General features: G+C 37.3%; 1 protein-coding gene across 4 annotated transcripts in view; it reads right to left on the bottom strand.

The window, feature by feature from the left end:
* LOC110382228 (nephrin) overlaps window positions 1-25,306 on the bottom strand; it is a 273,247-nt gene that overhangs the window by 188,717 nt on the left and 59,224 nt on the right. The window lies entirely within an intron of this gene.

Genomic DNA, 25,306 nt, shown 5'->3' on the forward strand with positions numbered 1-25,306 from the left:
ACCTTCCTACAACAACCCAGGTAACCCGATATCTCTTGTTAAGACTGGCTATGGAAATTGGCTATATTAAAACTGTACATTGACGTTACAGGGAATGATGAATCAATAATTAACTAGTATGAAAATCTGTCACACAAGTATAAATAAGACTCACAGATCAGATAATCGAAGGGAATCAAATGAATAGCAGTATCTGTTTCAACCCCCAAACTGCAGCCCCCGGTCCGTCAGTCCGGCGAGGGCTGTCGCGGTCCAATTTCCGTGTTTAATTGGCGGAGAAGCTTTGATGGAAAATCACTTGAAGTATAATTAAACGAAGCACGGGTGGCGCGCCGGCTTGGGCGACCGGGCTGTATGCACGCATGTGTACCGTGCGCGTTGGAGGGTTGAGAGGGATCTGTTGGTAACTGTACGTTTTTGTTATTATACGTATCATATCACCATATCAACCAATTTCCGTCCACTGCTGCATTGCCGAATACATTGTCATTTATATACATTTTGGGTCTGATTGGTTCATCCAAAGTACTGTCTGCTAGGTATCCACGAGCAATTTTGTGTAGTAAGACTTAGGTTGCAAAATCAAAATCAAAATCAAAATCAAAAGTCATTTATTCAAAGTAGGCTGAAAATCAGCACTTTTTGAACGTCAAATCTACAAAAGACAGCCCCCAAAACGCCCGCCCTTCACCACTTCCTATGTGTTTTTGCTGGGAAGAAGAAGTGGTGGAACAAACTCCCCAGCAACACAATTCTGTCTGTATGGTTTGAAGAACCGTATACAAAAAAATAAATAAAAATATCACTCAAAATTATACACATAAATTTGTATTAAAAAAAAGCAAGTAAACATGTAATCATGTTAGCTAGTACACACCTTACCCATACCTATTGCTCAAGCAGCTACAAAAAAAAATATATAATGTGTAAAAAAACAAAAAAGAGAACATAAGGCCTCCATTCAGTGAAAATAGGTATAGTTTTTGGGCGTACCTACAGACATGTGAAACACGACGTGTTTTTATATATATAAAAAAAAAATTAAACAAATTTACAACATAAACAATGAAAACGGTGAACTAGGACTACTGTTCAAATCAAAAGTCATACACATTATATTACGGGTCAAGAAATATGTAGTCAGCAAGACGACCTGGTACCACAAGCAGCACCCGTTCACGAGCATAACGCGAGGATCAGCCATCGCCCCCCTCGCACATTTTTGAGGGAGGGAGGCAACCCGACCACCGACGCTACCGCAAGCAATACCGTCTAAGGGAGCGTGACGACTTGCAACCACATAACAAGAAAACAGTTAATACTAATAGATTCACAGTCGCTAGTAAACCATTTACAAAATTGCGAAACAACCCATCGTGAAAACAGTACGATGGTGGTAATCTGTCAGGATACATACAAAAATGGAAAATGTCACGTATAAAATTAAAATAAATCACATCAACTATCAATGATAACTCTTGAAGCTGTCCGGTGTTTAACATGAGGACCAACTACTCTTATCGTTTAAGTAATCATTAACAGTATAGTAGGCTTTCTTCGACAGAATATATTTGACTTGGACTTTAAATTTATCAAATGGCAATTCTAATAACGACTGAGGAAGTTTATTATAAAATCGTATACCTAGCCCCTTAAATGTTCCATGCACCTTGTGAAGCCTGTGAATGGGTACGCACAGTTTATGCTTGTTCCTAGTGTTGATACTGTGGACATCACTTTTCTTAGTGTACAGATGAATATTCTGTCTAATATATAGTATGTTGGCAAGGATGAATTGAGATGCCACAGTAAGGATACCTATTTCTTTGAAAAGCTCCCTTAAGGAATGCTTGCTACCTAGCTGATATATTGCACGAACGGCTCGTTTCTGTAGTACGAAAATGTTTTCGATATCTGCAGCTTTGCCCCACAGTAGAATACCATAGGACATAACGCAATGAAAGTAACTAAAATAGACTAGGCGAGCTGTATCTACGTCAGTGAATTGTCTTACTTTTCTGACGGCGTAGGCAGCAGAACTAAGCCTTCCCGCGAGGCTGGATATATGCGAGCCCCACTGTAGCTTTGCATCAACTGTTATTCCCAGAAACACTGTTGACTTCACAGTTTCAAGAACTTCATTATTTAGGATAATATTAGGTCCTAAGTGTTTCACATTAGGCAAAGTGAACTTAACACATTTAGTTTTTTTAGCATTAAGAACTAAATTATTTGTTGTAAACCAGTGCGTAACTAAGGAGAGTGCACTATTCACGTCATCAAATTGCTCTCTATTCCTATCAACTTTGAAAATGAGAGATGTATCGTCTGCAAATAATACTATATCACATATATTTTCAAATGGAACGGTAAATCATTTATATATACTAAGAATAAGAAAGGACCTAAAATAGAACCCTGCGGCACGCCTAATTGAACTGGTAGGCCTGAAGATTTGACACCGTTGATGTCTACGCATTGCAATCTATTATTTAAATATGATTCTATGACGTTTAAAGCTCCGTTTTGAACGCCGTAATAACGTAACTTGCGTAAAAGTGTGTCATGTTGAACGCAATCAAAAGCTTTGGAGAGGTCGCAAAAGACCCCTATTGCGTTTTGAGAGTTTTCCCATGCATTAAAAATATGTTTTAAAAGAGCAACACCAGCATCAGTGGTCGAACGACCCCGAGTAAAGCCATATTGTTCACTATGGAGGAGGCAATTTACATTAAAATAACTGAGCAACTGCTTGAGTATTAACTTTTCAAATATTTTACTAAACGCAGGTAGAATTGAAATTGGTCTAAAATTACCAATATCCGACTTGGTTCCTGATTTAAACAAGGGAACGACTTTACTTTGTTTCATGAGGTCGGGAAATACACCGGCATCAACGCATTTATTGAATGTGACAGCTAGATAGGGGGCAACAATGTCAATTATATGACTTAAAAGTTTAATGGAAATACCCCAGTAATCACCGGTGTTTTTTGCCTTGAGAGTTTTGAAGGCATTGATGACGTCTTGCGGCGTTACATGCTCAAACTTGAATAAGAAGTCACACTTGGGTACAGAACTACGTAAAAGCTTCTCAGCATCAGTCGAAGAAGAATTTAAGGAGCGAGTTGTAGCTATGGGTATATCGGCAAAGAACTCGTTAAAGGCTTTTGCTACGTCGTCCGCATGACTAACAAGTTTGTTATCGACTGAGATCTCAAACTTCTTTTCATGACTGACCGATTTACCAGTTTCGTTATTTATTATTTTCCATGTGGTTTTAATTTTGTTATTTGACTTTTTAATGGTATCGCTTAAGAATTTAGATTTTGCGATATTACAAACCTTTTTAAATAATTTAGAATATTGTTTAACATAACTAACAAATGCATCATCAAATTGATACGTTTTTATTTCATACAGCTCATACAGCCTCGCTCTACTTTTATAAATACCTGTGGTGGCCCATTGATTAAAGTTGGCCGAGGTACTTTTAATTTCCAAAGTTTTGGTTTTAAATGTAGAATCAAATTCTTTCTGAACAATACCGAAAAGTGATCCATAGATGGCATTAGGATCCTCGTTGTTAATAATGTTGGGTTTTATTTTTTTAGCTATATTACATTTAAATCTGTTACAACGACTAGCTGAATGGGGCCTGCATTCAATTTTAAGTGGACTCGTATGAATTACCATGGGAAAACTTACTTTTTGGCCACAGTGGTCGGACGTGAGGTCGTTAAAGACTAGAGTATTATTTGATTCAACAGAATCGGTAAATACATTATCGAGGCAAGTAGAAGAAGACGCCGTTATTCTCGTTGGTTCATAAAATAAATTCACTAAATTGAAAGACTTAAATAAGTTCAAAATTCGAGTAGTTAATGGCGAAGCCTCCAAGATATTAACATTGAAATCACCACATATAATTTTAAATTTGTGACTTGATTTTAATTTATTAAGTGAATCTTCAATTACCGATTCGAATATACTGAAATCTCCCTGAGGGGGGCGGTAAACGCAGATTATAATATAACGCTCAAGTTCCACACAGGACAACTCTATAGTGCGCTCGATAGAAAGATTAACTATATCCGGGCGTTGTTTACATTTTAAATTATTTGAAACTAGAATCAAGGAACCGCCTCGAATAGCCTTACTTCTTACAAACGCACTTTGTATTGTGTAATAGTTATCATTAATAAACAGTAATTCATGCTCTTTTAGCCAATGTTCAGTTAAACACAAAACATGAACATTATGGGTCTCCATAAATAAACTTAACTCTAACTCCTTGCCAGATAAGCCCTGCATGTTTTGATGTACAAGATTCAAAACATTTGACTCACCTGTTGTCGTGCCTAATAGTTTAAACTAGTAGGCGTATCAATAGTAATGTTAGTAGTATTACTAACAATATCCGAAGATACATGACAAGTACCTGTGTCAGTGTGTATAATATATGCTAAAAGATTAGCAATATGTCGTCTACAGCTAGGTGGCAAATACATAGAATGTTCAGTTAGTTTAAGTCTATTGTCAAATTGATTAACATCAAAAACTGAAATAGATTCAAGACGGTTAATCCTATTGTACATTAACATATTTAGGTCGAAAATGTGCCTATTTTGTTCCTCAGTCAAACTGTAAGAGTAAGGTAAGGCACCTATTATGAATTTACATTTATTTATTACACTTAAATGTAGTACAAGACTAATGCATTCTATGATATCTTTTTTTGTAACATTAAAGCTATCTCCATAAAGTAATATTATAGTAGAATGGGGAATTAGCTTTGTCAATTTAATAGTATTTATTAAGTGGCTAAAACTGGCACCAGGTAAACAATTGTTAATTACACATTGTTGTGAACACTGATTAAATATACTACCTAATCCTTGACCAAATTTGTCTGAAAAAATGTATGTAACACTCTTATTTATAACTGTAACAGAATCAGAATTATGGGTAACAGCCACTTGAGTCACCTGTGGTGCCGGGATAACAGCCTGGGGCTCAGGTGTCGGGGAGCAAGTACAACTACAGGAAAGGTTATTTGTCAATGACTCATACCTCTCTGCATTGCACCTCACTATGTCTGCCAACTCACAGGCCTCCTGCATGCGCACACTCAAATCCTGTTGTGAAGCTTCATATTTATGGAAAATATCCCTAAGACACATTTCTTTAACATGAAGCTCCTCCTGTAAGCGCTGTATTTCAGTGTCATGAAATGACCTACATACGTCCAATTCTGATTGACATAGTCCTAAATCACTAATTAAACTAATGTTCTTTTTCCTAAGGAAATTATTTGATTTATACACTTTTTGCTTCTTTAAAGATTTTCTAATTTTACCTATTATTCTATTTAATTTTAAATATTTTTTTATTTTATTATGTGATGTACATGTTCTACTTTTAATTAAAGTGTCATTGGTCAAGTCAATTGTTACAACTGGCTCATTACAAGAGGGTCCGGACAAACTACCAACTAACTCATTGAAAAGACTGCAGGTGTTCGCAGACTGTTCACTGGATTTAGCAGCTTCCAACTGTGTGATGGTGTTGTGGGCCCTGCTTAGCTCAATTTCCAGTTCTGAGATCCGCCTTAATGCCAGTTCATGTGTGTCATTACATTCTTGAAAATTTGACACAAGTTGACGGAGGTGACTATGTTGATCAAGTATGTCCATATGTTGCAGTTGCAGTTGATACAATTACAATATTGTATTTCACCCGTTCTGCACAATGTGGACCACATTTCCCCGAACTATCATCTATGTATGACCCATGGAATAATAACTGGCCCGTGGCCACCACAGAGCATATACCACCAATGGGTTAATCCCACCACCCCGTGCACCGGGGGAATTGGGGCGTAATGAACAAATTGTCAGAGTAAATTGACTGAACTGGGTCAGCGCAGCGCTCATCGCACACTATTTGGCACTACCGCCATCATTTGACTTAGTGCCTCTGTGGCACTAACTCGTGGCACTAATGGGGGCATTGTGCCCCTATGTACACTGTTTACCCATCATGTGTTACATGTTTAGTCATAGGGTTGTGGATGGGACCAGTGAGGGTGTAGAGAAATATGAGAATCGAATATAACAATAGTCCATACAAACATTGGTAAAACTTCTGTACATACTGCGATATTGGCAATTGATCATCTAAAGCCTCTTTCATTTATATTGTTGAAAAAACGTGTCGACTTAGTTATAAATATACTCAATTGACAGAAGCTTAAGAAGCTTATGCTCAATGTATTTCTAAATATCGTGTCTTCTATTTGTTTATAATTTTTCCTCCACGTTAGTGAAGTGACATTTCCGTGACTCCTCCACACGACGCGTGACAAATGCTTTCCTCATTGTTTCTCATTTAGTCATTCCTGTTTCCATCATAGAAGTAACTACTACATTATTTATATAGCAAATAGCCATTATTATGATAGAAAGGCCATTTCATGATTAAATCAAAAGTATTTATATAGTTGTTGACAACGCGTTACCGCCCGTCAATAAAACATGATAAATAATTGGAAACTATTACAAATGAACGAGCTTGTCGGTTTATTGTAACTTGTTAATAATAATCAATGTTTCGGGACAAATGGACGACGCTGGAAGCTTTTAATATTGCTCGTATATTAATGGATCATGTTGATTCGTTGTGTGATAATGACAAGGTATTGAAAGGTTTTCTTTTTATGCATTGAAAAATTTTCTACTTAACTGATAATTATTCAATTGCTTTGTCTCTTGGAATAATCGAAATTACGAAAGTATAATTTTCAGTTACTGGAAACATTTTTGATAACAAAAGGAATTAATATCAACTACTCTTGAATACCCTTTTAACTATTGAACATCAATCACTGCTTAATAAAACATAGAATGAACACTAAAAAACATCACAATAGTAAATAGAAAGAGTGCACAACTACGGCGCTTGGTGTCAGCTCAAAGGTCGCGCGACAATTCCTTCAGACGAACAGAAAAACCCGATAAGTGGATAAAAATTCGCGAACATAATAAATATCAGCGAATACTTTTTGCTCCGTCCTCGATCGTTATTTATTATTTATGGAAATAGACCTGGAAACTCCATCGGGGGAAGGTCGTCATATTTTTCTTAAAAAAAGTAATGTCCCCCGGTGCGGCGCGCGTTTGTCATGCAAATTTATGCGATCCGTTTTAGCGTTCGTTTTTAAACCGATAGCGATTTCTAGACGGAATATTCAATCGGATTGTGAATAAAAAAATGATTTCTGTACATTAACGGTCGGGGTTATATTTGTTCGTCACGAAGGATGTTCGGCTCGTAAATTAAAGTATGGATGTTTGCGGTTGTGGGTTGTGTAATGGCATGAGATTGAGTCGCGCGGTGAAAGGGAACGTCATCGGCGCTCATTTGTCACGAATGTAGCCGTCACCGCGGCGTGTACATCATTTTGTAGGACAGAACGTGGATGACGCACGTACACAACGCCCTTTAAGTGGACTAATGCATATTTCCTTGTTGATTAAGTGGCCCCTGTCGCCGTGTATTTCCTTCGTGGCATGATGCAGCTTGAAAATCTCATGGCATATAAAATGATGTACATGTATGACATGTTAGAAAATAAATAACCAGGGCACTTACGCTAATAGCATTTAGAAGAGTAACACAAAAATATAACAATTAAAAGATATATATTTATGAAAGCGCACACGTAGGAGGCTGCGGGCCGCACGCGTCGCGCTAACTAATGTACGTAATTTACATTTGCATAAACCAATTTTAATGTCAGCCAAACATGGGGCCGTATGCCGCCACTTGTGAACTGAGTCCCACTCTGGACACCAACCAGGAATTTGGCAAATTTACAGAATACCGAGCAACTAGTAACTTTGTCCTTTGATTTGAAGTTTAAAGTTTTCGTGAATTTAATCAAAGTTACTTTATCTATTTCAGCATGAATGGTTTGCTTCGGGTTGGTGTCCCGTAAACATAACTTGATTATAATTAAGTTCAGCTTGAGGTGAACAATGTTGCATGATCTTGACTCCTGTTTAAAACTAGTTATTATTTGTTTTATGTTTTAACAAAATCAGAAAACTTTGACCTAATTTGGCTACTTCGTAATTTTCAGTGAAAAATCAGTTCGTAACAAATAAGTTCTGGATAGTAACAACAGCAACATCTTAATGGCATTGTTTCAAGATAAAACAGTCCACAAGAAACAGACTGGGCGTGATAAAAACCAAAGGACAGCGGAACGCGACAGGTGGTCCGAGCGCACTGCACGTTGGTTCTACCAGGATTTTATACCATACATTTTATAAAAGTAATTCGAGCACGAGTAATAGAACACACGAGGACTTTCAATGATAAAAAGCAGAAAAAGTACAGTCTTAACTATAGCTGAAATTCCATTTAATATTAACAATAGGTACTGTTAGAATAACTACTACGTAACACTACCCCAAAGCTCTTAATTTAGGGCCACTTCTTCAAACCCTGTCACCTAGACCCGCTAACAGCCGCATGACTGGCGACAAGGGACCAAACTTCTGGACGCGGGTCATCCCCCCCTCCCCTGCCCCTCGCCAGCCCGCCGCCGCACCCCCCGCGACCCTTCCTAATGCGAAAATGAATGATGACCCCAAGTAATAGCAGTCGTTATTAAATCATTGCTGACTGTTTGCTCCGACAAGTTTTTTACTTTCATATGATACGTGTTTATTTGATGTCAGCGTGAATTAACGTTTGTGATATTTAATTAATGGTCTCATTAGTCTCGAGGTATTGTAGTTGAATGTGTTTCAGTTGTGTCGCTCGGCGTATGTTCAGTAATTCATTTCAAAACGTTGATGAGTTGTTATTTTTATGTCACATTTTATAAATTGAATTGGATTTTAGTCAAAAATTCATAATTAAATTATGCATATTACAGTGATTACGCTTCTAATGTGATTGTTAAGAAAATGTCCAAAAGACCAGTTTTTAAGACAATTATCGTACCTGGCTAAAGCTCAAATACCATTGTAATATCAAATGTGATATTTTAGTAATCAAACTCGTAAAAGTAATCTTTCACTCAACTAATGTTACTCGTCCTTTTAACTCTACGAAAGGCCCAGTTCACAAGACCACACCTCACCACTGGTACTCGTATTAAAATATTCTGGTGCAACAGTAGGCGGCCACTTAGCTGTACTGCTGTAATTGCTGGAGTGCTCCGATCTGCTGCGCTTAGTCGGAGTAAAGCGAGCATTGTTGTGCCCACCAGGGAATTACAGGAAATATTTATATAACTAGCCTGTTTGATGATGATTCAACTTGTATAGTTGTTTTGTTTCAATGCGTAGAATTTCAGCATCATTAGATTTGACTTGTAGACGTATAATGATAAAAAAACTTATGTAAAACACGTTCTTTCATGATCAGATTCGTAGTAGCAGAAAAAACTTGCATACAATCGAATGAAACTTAAACCTTTATTATCAGGGAACTACGGCCCAAAGACATATTAAATAGTAGTAATTAACCTTAAACTAACATATGGGTACATACTTATAAATTATATACAAAATGTTGTTGTTGGTTGTTGGTGCAAGTAACACGTTGGCCCTCGCACCACTAACACCTAGTACTGGGCTGTTCGTCTTGGCGGCACGACTGTTTACCTAGAGGTCCGCAGGAGCAGTGCTCAGCTTTTCTCGTTAGTTCGTTGACCATGTTCGAGAGTTTCGTGACAGTGCAAAGGAGGAAGCATCCTCCGCTGCACCGTCACGAAACCATCGAGAATTTCGTCGGTGCTGCGGGAACGGTAGATACACAAGTACTCACTCTCCATAGCCTTCTGGTCACTCTCTCAAACTGAAGCTATTCTCGTTAGTAACTTCTATTTGTATCATTTTTGTAAGAATTCCTATTTCTTGTATTACGCTGCAAGGGCAGGTGTAACCAATATTCTACTATATGTATACCTATGGTATTACTATTTTGTTAGCTCGTAATTTGATTCGAACGTTTCCTGTACGCGTTTTGTTTCTGTTCAGTTTTGAATTGTATTTCAGGATTTTAAAAATAAAACCTTAACAGTTTCCAAGAATTGACCTAGATATTCGCACAGATATAGTAACACGAGTTTACCAGTATCAAATAAAATGCTTTTAAATCACCACCTATTTTCGCCTTTGACCTTCACATAAAGCAGTTGGGTGTCAAATAAAATGACAATAAACATCATAGGATACGGGCGCGAGACACCCCCCCCCCCCTCGGGGCTCCAAAGGGCAGCTTCTTCTTCATAAACATACGTATACAGACACCTGATATGGGCCCTCGGCAATTACACTTATTGCCCTTTATACTACCTCGTTTACGGTAAGTTGGTTGATATTTCAAATGTCATGGTGCATGGTTTTTGCGAAGAAATTGGTCTAGAAACTAAAGATAGCTGACTTGAATATAGTTTATGTACTTGAATAGAGGCCTGTCAAAAGCTCCTCTACCTACCTTTTTAAAGCCGTAGCTATCTTAATTGATTGCTCATTAAAACTTCAAAAGATACACCAAAATAATAAAACGTTACTAAACAAACTTGATAGACGCCACTCACCGAGAATAAATAGCTTACTATCATACTATCATAACCGGCTTATTGTTTAATAAACGGTAAACACTCATCATGACTCATAATAAAATAACAGAAAAAATACAGGAAAAACATCACGAAACGATGAGCAATTTACGGTAATGACTTATGAAAGTAGTCCCCATGACCCCTTCACAAAACCATGACATAAGGGCGAAATAACGCGACGCGAATGAGGAAAAATAACTCGCGTATATTTCATGCTGCTGTGATAATATACTAGCTTTTGTACCTCTCTCACGGTAATACGCGTGTGATGAGGGACTATAATTTGAGGATGTTTGTCATAGCTAGTGGCCGTTGTCTTGTAATTAGAAAAATCATACAGTATTTCTAGGAAGTTGGATGGTGAAAAACTGCACGTATTTACCCTATGCACAGATAACACGCATTTCTAACATTTAGATACACTATCTCTGTATGTACCTACAGATTGGAAATTGTTTTGATATACTTCAGCTATTCTTGGAGTCACGTTGCCATCGAAGGAAAAAGATTTCATGCTTAGATTAAAAATGTATAAAGCTAAAAATCAACAACAAAATGAGTGACATGATAAAAGCAAAGGAAGTAACTCCCAGAATCCTGTCATCCATACAACTGTATATTTAGATTGAAAACGTATCAACATTTCCCGGAACATTTTCCGAGTGACATTGGAACAGTCTTCCATTTCCCGGGAGCAGGGAGGATTTTCCACGTAGAATCACAAGAAAAACCTTGTCATACTCGTATCAATTTTCATTACGTTAAAATGATACCGCTGTACGCTCTCGATAATTATTGTATTGTTGTTCCGTATTGAAAAGCCAATGTCGTTTACACAACGGCAATGCAGCTACTGAAAAACCATCTTACTTGTGCCACATCTAACGATCTTAGCTCGCGGAGATAAGGACCAGTTTCGTTTGTTTCGACTACGCGAGTTATGTATGTAAATGCTTAAAGCACAATAAAGGTAGCGTGACCGCGCATATATTAAAACACAAATACCAACATTTTACCGACACAGCTGGTCGCTACAGTCGCCAATTTATTGATACGACGTGATTAACATCGGAAGGATATCGCTCGCATTGTTATTACCTATTTAGCGGTCATTACATTCAATGTGATCACAGCTTTTGTTTGAAGAGTTTGTGGCGATGTTGGCCTTACCCAACTATAAGAATATGTTCAATATTTTCCTGGTTACGTTGTGTATTAGAAGAAAGTGGCGGTGTGGGAAATATTGTTGTGTTGTCCTCTCTTTTGCCGAAGTTTTGTTTTCCTTGTCTGGTGTCTAGGGGCTAGTTGTAGTAAACTATTTTATTATTAGATACCGTTAGTTTGTTAACAAGAAATAAGAAAGAGTTCCGAATAAATTACGTTTTTATTTCAATTTCCCAAAAAACACTAATAACATTCTTAACTGAGTTGAACAATAACTGAAATGTACCAGGAGTACATAAGTCGAGTGGAGCGCATCGTACGCAAGGACTCGCACAATAACGATACACGTCACACCACACAAAATTGGACAGCAGACTGACAGCGTATGACGGCTGCTAATTTATTATGGCACCAACACTTGTACCGTGTGTTTTGGAGACAGTTGTTGTGACGTCACGCATATGGCCCAGCTCAGGAACTAGGATGTGAGACTTAATAATGTATGACTCGGTTTTGGTTGTCTTACATTCCGTAGAATTTGTGATATAGGTTTGAACATGATGTGATGTCAATCAATGAGATTATTAATTAATTTTGATAGAGTAGAGAGTAATTAGCGAAGAATATCTCAACAAAATTCCTATAGATACTTCTCTCAAATAAAATAAAATGAATACCTACTACAAACGGTTTCCATAAGTGAAATCACTTAAACCCCAAGGAGCGACTATTCAAAGAAAGGATGCAATTGATCGGCTCTTAATAATCCAATAGAAGCTCGGCATCAATAGCATTGCACCGAGAGCCACTTCGCCAACAGAAGGAAAACGTTTTCTTCTATTTAAGGACCAATGAAGTGCGTTATTTAAAAACTTAAGTCGTCAAATAATTGTGCACTTTTCTATGATAACCTGCTGAAGATAGTTTTATGATCTTTTTGTAATGTTGAGTGGTTTAATGTAGTCTGAGTTTTCCGTTAAAATATTTTTAAACGGTTTTATTTAGCTCACCCCGTTTGTTTTATTCATTCTTGGGTCAAATTTAGAAATTGAAATTTCAGTGCCTTCCTGTAGTCAGATTGATCTGAAATTTGGTACACACCTTTATTTCCGATGACAATACAATATAGTAATATCAATAACATTGCAAATCCAAGATGGCCGCCGGTACAAAATTGCGGATAACGTAGGTTTTATCAATCCCGTCAATGTGGGTATCAAATGAAAGTGCTCAACCAGTAGAATACAATGTACTATATAAAATTCAAATCCAAGATGGCGGCCTCTACTAAATGGCGGATAACTTAGGTTTTATCAATCCCATCAACATGGGTATCAAATGAAAGGTCTCAACAAGTAGAATACAATTTACTATGCAAAATTGAAATCTAAGATGGCCGCCGCTACCAAATGGCTGATAACAATTTTTAAACGGTTTTATTTAGCTCATCCCGTTTGTTTTATTCTTGGGTCCAATTTAGTAATTCAAACACCCTCTTCCTGTCAAGCGATTAATCTGAAATTTTGTATACACCTTTTATTCCGATGACAATACAATATAGTAATATCAATTACATTGTAAATCTAATATGGCCGCTGGCACAAAATGGCGGATTACATATTTTTCCACAACCCCCTCAATATGGGTATCAAATGAAAGGGCTACACAAGTAGAATACTGTCAGCAACCCCAGCAGGGCCCAACAGGGCGCCAGGCCTGCCTGGGCTGCGGGATTGTTCGAAAGAGTTACCGTGGCCCTGGTACATAAAAGGCCTACGACGAAACATAACTATTTTTAGTCAGTAAGAGTCTGGCACTCCCTTACCGCTGCTGACCCAGGGAGGGGTCACTTGATGATTTTTGGTGTCGTTAAAAAAAATGACTTTTTTTTAAATTAGATTGTAATAAATTATCAGGTAAGAGACCGTGTAATCATGATGCACTAAATGAATTAGATACAATGAAGAATATTCGGTAGGCATTTTCATTAAATACTAAAAACTAGAAAATAAAAAATCGGTAAAAAAACTTTTAAGTCAAACGGTTTTATCTTATGTGCACTGAAAACTAGAAAATAAAAAAATAGTTACTTACCTGTCAACCTACGTAGGTGGTCTTGGTCATATTAGACTAAAATAAAAACGTGGGGCCCCTCTGAAATCCTACCTATGGCAAAGCATATCTTTATACTTTGGTAGATCATGAGCTCGGCGTTCGCTGGTGAAGCCGCTACGGCTGATTATTGATTGTCAAAATCTCCAGTTACGATTATAGTAAGTCGATGCAATCCACACCTATTATACCTCTAGAAGAAAGTACTACAGCAACAGTTAATGGGCCCCACGTTTTTATTTTAGTCTAATATGACCAAGACCACCTACGTAGGTTGACAGGTAAGTAACTATTTTTTTATTTTCTAGTTTTCAGTGCACATAAGATAAAACCGTTTGACTTAAAAGTTTTTTTACCGATTTTTTTTATTAGTTAAATATATAAATTGATTATCTATGTATTTGAGTTCGGTTATATTGAATACATTTTCAGTTTCATTATTGCAGTTATTTAAGAGTTCATAAACAAACACTAACAATACAATTATTTAAGTAATTTATGTATCTAAAATCAAATCCTAACAAATATAAAATGTTTACAAACTGATTTAGCAACAGTAAACCGCAATATATTGCCGCTGGCCGCATCTAAATAGTTAATGATAATAACAATATAGTTCCGGTGAGACGCGCTCATGGCGAATGCAAAACATTCACCACAAATTAATGATCGCTACAATAAATAATTCTGTAAATTACACTATTATGTACTAAAAGCTTGTTGGACAAAAAGCCTATTTTGTACATTCAGAAGTCATTTATCAACCATATATAACACCATTATCCAAAACTAGCCGAGATATACCTTTTACCTACGCTTTTGGGTGGTACTTTCTGAATTAACTACTCCCTGCACGGTACGTTACGTATGTGTTATTCTGATCAGAGTTCATAAATTTGAAAAATAAATACAATACTAAAGTATAGAAGTATTACGACTAACAGTCCCTTGAGATTTTATACAACGAGAGCGCAACTCAATTGATTCTACAGTCTTTAATATTTCCGCAAAGACTTTCCCCCCTTCCTAGAACAATAGCAGCTATACTTACCAACTATATCATTACTCGTATGTGCCACAAATACCCGTATAGCATCATAACGTATGGCAGCCTAGTGCCAGCATCAGGTCGTGTGTACCAAGCGCGTCAGAGCTGAGTGACGGTGTTTGGTTAATTCGACACACCCTCGCCCCACTGGCGTTGCCAAAGTACGCTGTCCGATCACACTTGACCATATTCCCAGTTACATGCTTTGATAAATGAGGGCTTTTGCTAATACTGATAATTGTCAGTATTTGGAATTGACTGAGTGAAAAGGCAGTTTACAGTAGTCGCATTTATGTAAAACAATTTATCCAGACAACATATGATATGAAGAAGCCTTCGACTAACAGAAATATATACTAGCAAAACAAAGTATAACACAGAGATGTGACACAAAATATTAAGTTCAATCCTAAAAATATAACGTTGTAAACATTGAAAATAAAATCTCAAGTGCACGAAACTAGAAATTGTGCTGTCGGCCACGATCTTGGCAGCGGAGTGGAACGGCAGGCGGGCGGGGCCGGGCGCGCACTCGCGTATTGTCCCTCTCGCGTATTAAGCCCAACAATATTGTTATACCATCTGTTTATTCTTATTCATGGATGGCATCGGCTCTCTTTCGCCCAAATACGATTTATTATTTATTGGCGGACATTTGCACTGTAGCTAACAAATGTGGCCGCTTTTGTTCCGACCGTTTTATGGTGTTAGGTTTTCAGGTAAATAATTTATTGGCGGGTCGCGTCCTTTTGCGCCACGTTTTGTCTATAGCCTAACAAAGGAGTTGGTGTCCAAATTGTAACGTACATAATTTATGTTCCACTTCGCTAAAAATAAACGAGCGGTCCCCTTATCAAGTTAGTTCGGTACATATTTAAAAAGATCACCTCATTTTGTTAGGTATGTAGTGTTGCTAAGAAATTGGGGCCCCAATAATAGAAATGTGTGGCCACTGAAAGTAAAGTAGGCTGAATAAACCACGATGCGTCAACGCGAGGGTAAAACCTCTTAAACGAAGTGCTTACTGAAGTAGGTAACTAGCGAAATCAATATTGCAGACCACTCGCGACCGTAACTAACCACAACATAAATGGCTAGATCATTTACCCTTATAAAAATAGTACCGAGCATTTATTTACAGCATCTTTTTTAGGTACATATTTTAAGCGACCAAGATAATCATGTAACCTAAAATACTTTCAAGACCAGTGTAAAAATGAAAGTATTTCAATCAGACACATTCCTTAGCCATTGATCTCCATCAGCAGATTACCAAAGAATGGAGGCAACACAAATATAGCGCGCACAGCCTGGAGCGGTAAATAGCCCAAATAGCTTGGAAAGGGGACCGGCCGACCGTTTCCGTCTCATCCGCTTTATCTTCACGACTACTTAAGTAAGTGGAGTGAAAAACTTGGGGATTGAAAATCAATGTCTCATCTCAGCGATCGCAAATTGTAAGATATTCTGAAGAGATGTCCGAGCCTCCTCAGGGCTGCTTTAGGGAATCATTTTTTGGTCCCATTTGTACGAACGATTTGGTTATAGGTTTAAAATTGAGTACTTTGGATATTGCATTTTGTGTATTGTTTATTTTGTGATCGGTTTGAATACATTTTACAATACGATTATCAAAGATACCAATTTCAACATGTTCTTTCAAGTTTCTAAACTCTCAAATCATGTTTAAAAGCAAATAATAATTTAAGCACTTCCTTTACCTTAAACGTTACTTCGCATTATACGACGACATTAACATCCGAGTAAGTACCTATTAATGAACTTAAAACTTAAAATTAGCGCCAGTCCGTTTCAAACTTAGATACTTTCGGCAGTCGACGCCAAGTACATTCTCAAATTGTAATGGAGTTAGTGTTTGGGCCTGGCAAGCAGTTAGCTGTACATTATATACATAGGTAGTCATTATCATTCGCCCCCTAAAGCGCCTTTTGACTCTAATTGGCTTTATAGAAAATGGTCTTTTTAATCCTTATTAAAATGCAAAGGCTTCGTTCCCTGGTACACGTGTTATTATTCAGTTCAGTTTAATATTTAATAAGAGTCTTTGTACGCTCGCACCTCCTTATTCCTTCGCCGAGGTAATTGCTTGCGACACAATTTCTGCAATTATTGTTTCGTTATAAAACTGTTTAACAATTTCGATTAAATAGTCAAAGTCTGGACAAGTTAACTGCTTATGAATATAAAATGCAATAAAATTCTAGCCACGTTTACGATATTAAAATGTAAAATTGTAAAGGCAATCTTTGGAAAGTGGACAAGTTCAAGCAAGGCAAGTATTTTTCATAAAGTAGATTTTGCATTGTTCATCGAATACAAATTGAAATTTTGCAGTGTAAAAGTATGAAATTTTAATATAAGAGAAGCTTTTGGTACTGATGTCGAACTGCATTTCCTAGATATCCTAATAAATGGGAGACCGAATCTGAGGAGCGATCTCGTATAACTGGGAATCTCAACGCATAAAATGCGGGAACATGAAGTATGTTCCTGACAATAAAACATAACATATCTCGAAAGCAAACATCTCCGCAATGCAGGAATATCTCCGTCTGAATTCCACTTTTGAAAACGAGAGCAGACCGAGACGAAATTCAAATTACAAGCGGAGCATGAATCCGAACGAAATGACGTTTCAGCTGTAATAAAAAGTAATAATGTCAAATAATTGCGCCCAACCACGTGTAAGGCGGTTGAACACAATCAAAATGCAATTTCGTTAGGCAGCCGAGGTCGGGATTCCTAGCGGCCGACACTGCGCCCCGGCATCCTCCAGGGCTGCCCAATTTGCCAGAGGAAATCGTAATAGGCAATCTTGTTCAAAAAATGTGCCAGACGGTGGGATGCAGCCCCTACAGCCTCGGTCCTGCTTGCATGAGATGATTGCGTGAAAAGGAACTCTCGGCAAGGAGAATATCTCGGGTTTCATAATAAAAAAATGGGAACTTTTCAAATAAATTGTTCCAAAAAGTGCAATCCATTACTCAAGGCCGGTAGCCCTGTCCCCCGGGCCGCAATATGCATTGTCCGGGACAATTTCGTACTCTTGCCCCTTTTGTTGCCTTTTTCAGTGATTGTAATCTGTGTGGAAACGTTCTAGGGTGGTTTTTGTTTTCAATTTATTAATGTCGCTACTTGCTATTGAAAATACATCAGATCACGAAAACATCCCATTATTATGGTAATTGCAGTTGCATTTTTTCAAGCTGTGTTGTTACCGTTGATATTTTCCATTATTGAAACGGGTGGAAATAACACGAGCAAATAGAATGGAATTACTTTTTGCGGCCTGAATCGAGGTCGACATAACTTTTAACAATGGCTGACGTTTCAAGCATTTTAGCACTCATAGCCGCAGGTTGACTAACCGTGACTGACCATTCCAATTTACGACTGTAATATTTGGCTAAATGTCAGACAACAGACAAATGTACAACTCTTTTAGTAACGCAAACATTTTTGTTTGCTTCTAATTCTTTCATTTCTCGCTCGGTTTTTTCGTATCACGATTCCATCAACAGATTGACAGATATCGCGTTGTTGCCATAAAAGAAAACGGCTCTCGTAATTAAGATTGATACTGGCAGGCAAGCCGGATGATTTGCAAAACAACGCCCCTTTGAAGGAAGTTACGTTTCGTTTCGGACAAGAGCGTTTTATGGGCGAGGTTACTGTTACAAAGAACCACATATATTCCAAAAACAGCAATAAGGAACTAAAAGATTTCATTTATGTCTTCAACAAACCGCGTAGTACAAAACTACAGTCGGGTGCAATAAAGTTGACGTAACACGAAATCGCGAACAGATTACGAGGATTACAATCAGAACAAGTTGGCACTCGCTGTAATTACAGGCTGTAATCGACTCCTCGCTCGTGATCAACAATTGCAAACTTTAACAAAACCACTTTAGCAAGTGTAATTTCAGTTGAGTAATTAATATTACAGTGTTTGTGCTTATTTAAAGTGAGATTACCGATGTAAAGCGAGTTCGTGTGTGGCTAATTACGTTATTTATATGATAAGTTTAGATCGAAGCGAAGCTATTGGCGCAGACGCTCTGGCTAGTTATTAGGTGTTCTGTGAATGTGTCACAGATATACAACTTAATTAATTGAATAATTATGTGTAAACTTTTGGCTGTAAATTGGAACCAATTTATATAAAAGCTTTATCTCAATTAAAAGCACGTTTATATGTAGTTTTTGAATAAATTCGTAGTATCGTAGTAACTATTATTACAAGTTAACCAACAAGAATTACAGTACAGCTCTATATTTATTTAGGCTTACAATAATCGTGGAAAGTTACATTTAACCCTAAGAATACTCTACGGAGACTCTCTAACTTTCCCGAAGTTTTTCTCGGAACACATGTAAAAATAGTAGCTACACACGAACGTAATTACCTTCAAGTTAGTTCAAATCGATATCCGCGCCTATCAACCGAACACATTACATAATTACGTAGTAATACCTCATATAAATGTAACACAACATTTACTTCATACATTAACACATTTCTCCATCGTGTGAGCAATTTATTTTGATAAATTGCTTCACACGTTTAATCGGAGGAGGAAAACATCGGGAACTTGGTCCTTTGGTGCTGTATGTACGGTGCTCCTGTATAAGTGCGAGTCGTGACCTCTCGTGATACCCACGTACACACGTGCCACTTATAAATGAGTACACATTATCGATCTCACATAAGAAATGTTTAATTTTCTTGAAAGGTCTTAAAACTCGTATGTTATAATTAAGGTGACCGTGAGCTCAATTTCATAAATTAAAATATAGTTCAGCACTTAATTCTGTCTGCAAGTGGCAATCCAATTTCAAGATTTGCTTGAATTCTCACAGCGTTGACATTAAAAAATGGCCAATAAAATCATTTTTTTCTATAAACGAGCCATCTAATGTAAGGTGGTCGTTCGCGTGATTTAATTTAATTGCTTTAACGGCATATTTATTTAAATAAAGCGCAGTTAATGCACAATGCCAACTAATGGGCCTCGGAGCTCATGATGCTAATGACCCCGACAAACTCCAAGCTATGTCTTAAGAATTTTGTACGTAAAACTATAAATTCTTTTTGTGTATAATTTATGAAGTAATTAAGTCTTCATCGCGAATATAAAATTTTTAGTTCAAACATAAATTAGAAAAGTTTTTCTGTAAAAACTTAAGCCGTAATATGTATATTCCTTTAAAAAATAAAGCGGTGTTTGAGTTATGAAGTTCTATCGACAAGAATGCGACTTTAAATCGCTGTGTGGCAACAAAGTCGCAAGTCGACATAAAGCAAATGTGGCAGTTCTATTGCCGCGAACCCTAAACTGCGCGCCTTGTAGACGACTATCAATTCAATTTTACTGCATATCGAGTGGTCCCGCGGACTAAGCAGAATATCGGGAGCGGGGAGCGATCATCGCCGGCGGGTCATTCGGCCCGCTAGCTACATAGGCGACAAATTTTCTGACTCCAATTATGTCAGCGGTTTTGTTAAGACTCGGCTTGCCCGCGGCGCTCGAGGGTCGGCTACACGCTATTGTTATTACTGCTTGTTACGAGTTTGCTTGAAGAATGCCAGTTTGGTTCGTTGTTCTTCTGTGTTTTTGGAGAATTTCGGATAATACCCTCTGGTTTAATAACTTTCGTTTAATAACTTATAATTATGTATTGTTTTACTGGTACAAGTTGTATAAAACATTTCGTTTAAAACATTTAAACAGTTTTCAGGCGGAAGGCATAAACGTTCCCATATTTTCCGCGGCAAATAACTACACAATCCCTACATTTATCACAGTTTTAATAGGAGTGCCGCTCCTACACACTTTTCAAAGTACGCCACGAATACAAAACGCAATACAGTTTCCAGCAGGAAAAGTAAAAACTTTAAAAACTTGGCATTGCATGCAGTTTTTATCAGTCGGGAAACTTGCACACCATCTATTCTTTCATAAAAAAAGAATTGGGCTCCGCTATCACACCTAGTGGGGGAAGTTCGTGAAATATGCACAATTTTACTTTTAAATCGACAAATGTAATCTGTTCTTGTTCTGTTTGTTCGTGTTCTGTGCAGTTTCTTTCTATCGGTTTGTTGTTGCAGCTTATTTGTTCACAAGCTATAGCAGTATTGGCGCTAGTTTGTACATTACCAAGTTTGGCACGCCACCGTGTGAGAATGTGTTTTGTCTCAACGAATGTATTTTGCTCCTGCTAAATAGTTACCAATAGAGTCCAACAAACAGTTTCTTTATTCTAACATCAATATTTTTGTACCGAACAATTATATTGTAATTCTTGAATGTTCTACAATCTAGAATATCTACATATAAGAATAAAGACTGGGCTAGCGTGTGTAGCGACACACTCGGCACACGTAAGTTTGGCAATCATTCGCGGGTCGCGCGCGTGACTGCCTACAATCAAGCGGAAACATTACCGACTTATAAATATTCATTATCGCTTATAATTTTATACTTTATTTCCTACATTTTTGCAGTCTTGTGGAGGTATGTTTGATGCATTGTTTCTAGTAATATTTTTGCACTTTTATCTGTTATGCAAGTTCCTATAAGTAGTGCTAACAATTGCAATTGTTGGTGAGTATTTAGTTGTGTGTAAGTTAAAAAATATACATAGCTATCTCGAATAACTACCATGCCAAAATATGTACAAACGTTCTTCTGCATAATAGGCAAACTTATGCAAAATACCTTTCTTAAAATAATTATCTCTGCAAGTGCAATAGTGAAAAGCAAGTCATGATTTGTTAAAAGGCAATGTTGAAACTTGTACTCGTGTAGCAAAGACTAATTTCAATTTTAACACAAAAGCTTTTAAAACTGTAAATAAAACAAATAAAAAAGTATGCAACAAAAACATATCTATCGAAAACAAATTAATATTAACACCATGTTCATTCGCCAAATAAACAAACATAAAAAGATCATACACATTTGCACGTAATCAATTTAAATCAATTCAATACAAAACCCATGTTTTCAATAAATAAATAAAAAAATGTGCAAAAAATTCTGAACATCAGTATTCATAGGGTTAATCTGGTTTGAACCGGCGGAGATCAGTTTCGAGTTTTTTTTTTCTATATCGATAGAGGATCAATTAAGCGATGGCTATCGAGCTAATGCCGTTCGCTAGATACGAGCTGAACACACGGACAGACAAAGTGAAACAATTAAAATTTTAATGATTTCTCGTCACGCGACTCAACCGTTAGCGTTCCTTCGTAGCAGTCTGTAAGTAAACCTAAAGCTATAAATACGATATTTAAAGCTATTGGATATGAAATAAGAATAGTTTATTTTTTATTTTATGTTTATTGAAAAAGGTAGCTTTGATTTAGAACCTTCATTTCTCGGTTGTAGTAACAATAAAATTATATTTGACGACTTATCTAATGGGTCTCATTTCGGCATGCCATCTTTTTCTATGTTATTTCTAAAAATGTCTACTATTTATAACTAGAGATAGCACCTATTTATAAACTCAAAATTAATGTGAGGAGGAAGCAAATACACCACAGTTAAGTATTTAATAAATTACTATAAATACAAGCTGGCTATTGAACAATGCTCCGAGGAACCGCTTAATTACTCGCTCTATTTTTAGTTTATAAAAATAGCTCTGTAGCTCTTCTATACAATACTGTTGATACATTGACAGTCTTAAAAGATGATAATACAATGCAGAACAATGGAAGCTGCAGATCAAAAGCAAATCAAAGCAGGGAGGCTCTGAATGATTCAGGGTAACACGTGCGGGAGCAATAATTGTAGGGATGCGTGTACTCCGCTACGGCCATTGGCTTGAAAGATTGCACCCGTACATAATTAATTATCAAAGGGTTGCCGGCCCATCGCCTTTTACAGTTCTACTCATCCCAAAGGGAAGAATACGCAATGTAATGAAAAAACAAACTTCATCAATTTTTCACGAGGGCCGAGTTAAAAATTCGTTGATTTATTCAACGGGAAATAACCTAGAGCCGTAATAATATCAGACGTTAATGCCTCGACGCTTGTAAAGTAATAAATTCAGTTTTTATAGCAAAATGAGCGGCGGTACAGAATACAATTGCAAATGTTAGAACATAGCCGTGCTCGTAAAGCGATCAGATTATAGCCGCAAACGCATTTCAATGCAATAAAACGGAACATTCGGAAATCGTATTTCAAGTTTTCAAATTTTTTCTCCCCACTGTGTGTTTTTATGGCACAAAGTCGCCATCTGCCATGTTCCCGGTTTAGAGGCCCGCCAGGAGCCGTAATACCCTCTCAGAATTGCCCTCTCGGTGTTCTTTCAACAATTAATTTATCAGCCTAGATTTGTTGGCGTGTTCGCTTGAGAAAAATGACGGAGCTATTACCCGAACAGAAATTGGGACAGCGCTGAGATATTTATTAATGCTGTATTTATACAAAATTTATACTTCGAACAATTAGAAGCCGCCCGCCCCGTCTACGTTCAATGAAATGGGTTCAAATTCTGAGCAGAATATAAATAAAACTTATAATTTCTTTGTTAAAGTTAAACATAATATTCTGATCAATGGAGAATATGGAAAGGACTGAGTATATTTTTAGTTTGTTCAGATAAAAAAGCTCGTTTTTTGTGACTCGGCAGAGCCTATTAAACAAACGCAAAGATAAACCTTTTTCGCCCTTCGAGGGTTGCAAATAACTTACGCCCACCGAAGTCGAAAAATCAATGTTAATACATCAAGCCGAGTTTAATACGAGTCTCTTTTGTAATCCCATAAAGCTTAATGTGATTCCAGACAATTGTATTCGCAAAAACGTTATGGCGAAGGAGAATGTGAGTGTAGGCATTATGTGCGTAACATGTTAATGGCCGCGAGTCATCTATCACAGCAGCGAGGCAGGAGGCAGCTGCTGCGACCGCCTCGTGTCCCGCATCTAAACAACCACTCGTTACGTCGCGGGGGAATCGCAAAGTCAGCGCCTAGCTCAAATATCAGAAAGGGCAAAAAACGAAGCAAATTGCATCCTCGCATGATATTCGCCATGATCACGCGTTATCCCCTAAGAGTAGAGGAACGTGCCGGGAACGTCAAACGGTACGCATTCACAAATATATTCGGACGGACTTTTTTGGTGTTTGCTATAGTCGCAGATATTCACGATAGGGTGGACTATTTGCCGCGACAATTTTTTTGTCATTTGTTAAATCAGGTCAACATTCCTGATCAAATAAACATTGTTTGGATGGGGGTCCCCGATTTCAAAACATTTTGGGCTGACAACGACACGATTTTTTTGGGTATTGACAAAGTCTGGTATACCGACACAGAACGGTTTTCCGTACTTATAAAGCGAAGAATGCGACATAGAAATGGTTGTAAATACGTTGGTAGGTTTTCCATTGGTGTGAGTAGAACATGCTCGCTATAGGGCGCACGTACAGCCACACTTGTAGTGGCGGCTCTTTGATCGCTCGCACGGAACGTCTGGCGACGACCAGCCTTCTTATGGCTTTTAAACGCTTTTAGTCAGAATCAACCAAGTTTTTATTATTAGGAGCGACAGTCAAATGATCAAATTCTACTCTTGTTTGTATAATGTTGGCAACTTGTTAAAAAGTCGTTTCCCGACAAATAGCTGTAAGTGTTGTTTTGAATGTTGAGCACAAGTTTTTTGTGGTAATCATTTAATGTACGAAAATTTCGGTTAGAGTACTTACAAAAATGACTAAGGTACTCCCTAAGTGGGAGTTTAGATGGAAAAGTTTCTAATTTGTTTTGAATTTTAGATCGTTGACGTTGCTAAATTTTATCAAATGAAATAACAATATTCTTTTATCGGCGATATTACAGCGCGTCTTGCTGTAGTTTATTTAATATTTTAAGGGGTTAAATTAGAAAGTACATTACCTGCTTGTAATTTTCTTATATTCGAGGGAACGTTTTTAGAACATCATTATTTGAAGTGAACGTCTCGTAATTGAATTAACTTTATTTTAAGCCACACATAAGTGTGTTTGAATAAAACTGGTAACTGCCTTAAGAGGTGTTAAATTAACATGAGTCATTCTGATCCCTCATGGGCACAAAACATCTCCATTACAGCTGGTATAAATTAGTTTGTCCTAATGAGATCCGAGACTGGGTCCAGTTACGTAACTCCGCGTGCATTACGCGAACTTAATGTGCAACTATCAAGTCAGGATTTGCGCATTCTGCAGCCGACTGTGCCCGACCGTATGAATGTTTAGCCAAGTTTTATGTGGACGGGAAAGATTACTCTTCCTGGCATTTTATTCATGAAATAACA

Source organism: Helicoverpa armigera, chromosome 6, assembly GCF_030705265.1.
Source record: "Helicoverpa armigera isolate CAAS_96S chromosome 6, ASM3070526v1, whole genome shotgun sequence".
Classification (NCBI taxonomy): domain Eukaryota; kingdom Metazoa; phylum Arthropoda; class Insecta; order Lepidoptera; family Noctuidae; genus Helicoverpa; species Helicoverpa armigera.